This window comes from Schistocerca cancellata, chromosome 1, assembly GCF_023864275.1.
Source record: "Schistocerca cancellata isolate TAMUIC-IGC-003103 chromosome 1, iqSchCanc2.1, whole genome shotgun sequence".
In the NCBI taxonomy this organism is placed as follows: Eukaryota; Metazoa; Arthropoda; class Insecta; order Orthoptera; family Acrididae; genus Schistocerca; species Schistocerca cancellata.
Genome location: NC_064626.1, coordinates 738,177,118 through 738,181,234, shown reverse-complemented (window position 1 = coordinate 738,181,234; position 4,117 = coordinate 738,177,118).

The window sequence follows — 4,117 nt, the reverse complement described above, 5'->3', positions numbered from 1 at the left end:
AAAACCAGGAAGACTCCGTGAAATAATGCTACTCTACGGTAACCCCCACTGGGAAGTCATTTCCCACCCACCTTATTTACCTGATCTCGCACCTTCAGATTTTCTCGTATTCCCCTCTTTGTCGAACAACCTTCAAGGAACTTCCTTTCGGGATGAAAATGCTCTCCGAAAATGGCTCAACTTCTATACTAGTAGAATCGGTAAGTTACCCCAGTGTTGGCAGACTGTTGTAACAGTGAAGGCGAATATACTTTTGATGCCTTAAATATCTGTTATGTTTATCTGTTGCGTTTATTAAACTTATGCAAAAACGCTACGAACCTAGGCACGAACCTAATATTTCAGCTGGTGTGCAAGATATATCGAACAGACGAAACACACTTGGACTTCAAGATGAATGCAGTAATTTCAATTACAAAGAAGGCAGGTGTGACAAGTGTGAGTATTGCCGAATCATCAGTTGGATAAGCTATAGCTGCGAAATGCTGACACGATTTATTTATAGAACAATGAAAAAAAATGAGCGAAAGGTGACCTCATGAAATGTCGGTTTGGGTTCAAGAGAAACGAAATCAGCACGCGAGGTAATAGTGACCCTACTACTTATGTTAGAAGGTAGCTTGAATAGAGGCAAAACTACTTTTACAGCATTTATAGATTTAGAGATTTTTTTAAAATGTTGGATGTTCTCTTTGAAATGCTGAACGTAGTAGGGAGAAAATACAGAGAACAAAAGGTTGTGTAGGCCCTGTACACAAACTGTACAGCTGTTATAAGAGTCGAAGAACATGAAAGGCAGGCAGTAATTGAGAAGGGATTGAGACTGTTTTGCAGCCTATCCTCAGAGTTATTCAGTCTGTCTCGCAATTTTCAGCATTGTTCCCAGAGTTGATCGGGTCCTTTGCTTTGCAGCCGAGTGGAGGGTCTCAAAAATGGTTCGAATGGCTCCAAGTACTATGGTACTGAACATCTGAGGCCATCAGTCCCCTAGAACTTAGAACTACTTAAACCTAACTAACCTAAGGACATCACACACAGCCGGCCGGAGTGGTCGAGCGGTTAAATGCGCTACAGTCTGGAACCGCACGACCGCTACGGTCGCAGGTTCGAATCCTGCCTCGGGCATGGATGTGTGTGATGTCCTTAGGTTACTTAGGTTTAAGTAGTTCTAAGTTCTAGGGGACTTATGACCACAGCAGTTGAGTCCCATAGTGCTCAGAGCCATTTGAACCATTTTTGAGATCACACACATCCATGCTCGAGGAAGGATTCGAACCTGCGACCGCAGCACCAGCGCGGTTCCCGACTGAAGCGCCACAATGGCCGGCGGAGGGTCTCAGACAAAGGGTTCCTCGACTGTGTGGCAGTCTTCGGTGCAGATTTGTAGACCTGCACTAGCGTGTCGGGATTTGTCCGGCTGCCTTTGATAGGTTAGGGGTGCAGAACACGAACGAAGGAGTTACTCGGGTAGCAAAGTACTTGTGGATAGCGCATGAAGATTTTTTAGACTGGACGGTAGTTTGAGGTGCTCTGATGAACACTTCCCAGTCGATAGGCAGTGAGGGAAGTCAGAGTTCCTTCAGAGTAAAGTCACTCCGACTGTCAAAACTTTAACAGTAATTCGTCGAAGTATTCGTAATGAAGTTCCCGAATTTACTGCTCTGCACGTAAGTTCTCGCGCTCAAATTATCCTTGGGACCAAGAGCAGGCTGAAAGCCGAAGTCGAAAGCACTGAAACATTTATCTAGTCGTGGAATGTATATCGGAAAGATAGATTAGAGGCCATAGGAGGGGGAGTGTTCAATGAGTTGAAAAAATATTGTCTCTGTTGGGGTCGAAGTTGAGTGTGACAGTGAAGTTATGTGGTCGTGTATAACAGGAATAGGTGAAACCAAGTTAATTGCGGCCACTCGATTCCGCTGTGATAGTTCCAGAGTCATTCAAAGATACCCTACGGTCAGCAGCTAGTGAATACCCTGATCATCCATTATTAGTTAGAGGCGACTTTAATCAACCGAGTATCGTCTGAGATGTCAGGGATTCATTGCGGGGGATTCAGACGGAGAGTCATGCGAAATACTGCTGAATACGTTTTCTCAAAACAGAGTAGCTATCTCGTGAGCCCACACGCAAGGGAAATATTTTTGACCTTGTAACTACAAATAGGCCGGACCTTATCGACAACGTCAGTATAGGATCTGAGATTAGCGATCACGATGCCATTACAACAGCTATGGTTACGAAAGTTAGTAAATCAGTCAAGTAGGCCAGTAGAGTGTTTCTGCTCGTAGATAGAGCAGATAATCAATTATTAGCACCTCACTTAGACACTTAATTGACATCACTTAGTTCTAGTAAGATGGACTTAGAGGAATTATGGGGAATGTTTAAGCAGATTGTACATCATGGTGTGGAGAGTTATGTGTCTAGTAAATGGATAAGGGTTGGAAAAGATCCACCATGGTTTTTATAACTAAATTCAGAAAATGCTGAGGTTGCATTCACGGTTCAAAAGAGATCGCCCAAATAACAACAACCAAAGATTAACAGAATTTAGTGTGTCTGTGAAAATATCTGTACCCGAAGCGTACAACAACTGCTACCGTCGCACATTAGCAAAAGATCTGGCAGAGAACCCGAGAAAATTCTGATCGTATGTAAAATCACCAACCGGGTCTAAGGCTTCCGTTCAGTCCATTGTTGACTAGTCTGCTGTGGCTGTGGCTGTGGCTGTGGCTGTAGCAAAGGAATGCCGAAGTTTTAAATTTCATGATCAAGAAATCGTTGATGTAGGAGAATCGTACAAACATACCGTCATTTGACCAACGGACAGCATCCCTGGGGTATAGAAAAAAAAAAACAGAAAGATTTGAAAGCAAATACATCATAAGGCCCAAATGGAATCCGAATTCGATTTTACAAAGAGTAGTCAATGGCATTGGCCCCGTACCTAGCTTGCATTTATCGTGAATCTCTAGCCCAGCACGAAGTTCCAAGCGACTGGAAAAAAAAAGCGAAGGTAACACCTGCATACAATAAGGGAAAATTACAGACTAATATCCCTTAACTTCGGTTTGCTGCAGAATCCTTGAACATATTTTCAACAGCGCGGAGTAGCCACGCGGTTAGAGGCGCCATGTCACAGATTGCGCGGCCCCTCCCGCCGGCGGTTCGAGTCCTCCCTCGAGTCTGAGTGAGTGTGTTGTTCTTAGCATAAGTTAGTACACGTTAGTTTCAGTAGTGTGTAAGTCTAGGGACCGATGTCCTCAGCAGTTTGGTGCCTCAAGAATTCACACACGCACACACACACACACACACACACACACACACACACACATTTTCAGTTCGAATACAAAAAACTTTCTTGAGACTGAGAACCTTATTTCGAAGGATCGGCATTGTTTTAGAGAGCATCGCTAATGTGAAAGTCAGTTTGCCTTTTTCTCACACGATATACTGCGAGATATGGATAAAGGGGAACAGGCTGATTTCATATTTCTAGAGTTCCGGAAAGCATTTGACAAGATGCCCCATTTTAGACTGTTAACGAAGTTACGAGCATATGGAGTAAGTTCACAGATATACGAGTGGCTCGAAGACTTCTTAAGTAATAGAACCCAGTATGTTGTCCACGACGGCGAGCGTTCATCAGAGACAATGCTATCGTTAGGAGTGCGCCATGGAAGTGTGATAGGACTTACGATGTCCTCTATATACATAAATGATTTGGTGGACAGGATGGGCAGCAATCTGCGGTTGTTTACTGATGATGATGTAGTGTACGGTCAGGTGCCAAAGTTGAGTAACTATAGGAAGATACAAGATGACTTAGACGAAATTTCTAATTGGTGTGATGAAACTCAGCTAGCTCTAAATGTGGAAAAACGTAAGTTAATGCGGATGGGTATGAAGAACAGACTTGTAACGTTCGGATACAGTATTTTTTTTTTTGTGTTCTGCTTGACACAGTCAAGTCGTATACAAATCTGGCTGTAACGTTACAAAGCGATTTAAAATGGAACGAGCATGTGAATACTATGGTAGGGAAGTCGAATGATAGTCTTCGGTTTTTTTGGGAGAATTTTAGGAAAGTGTGCTAACATTTGAAGGGATCTGC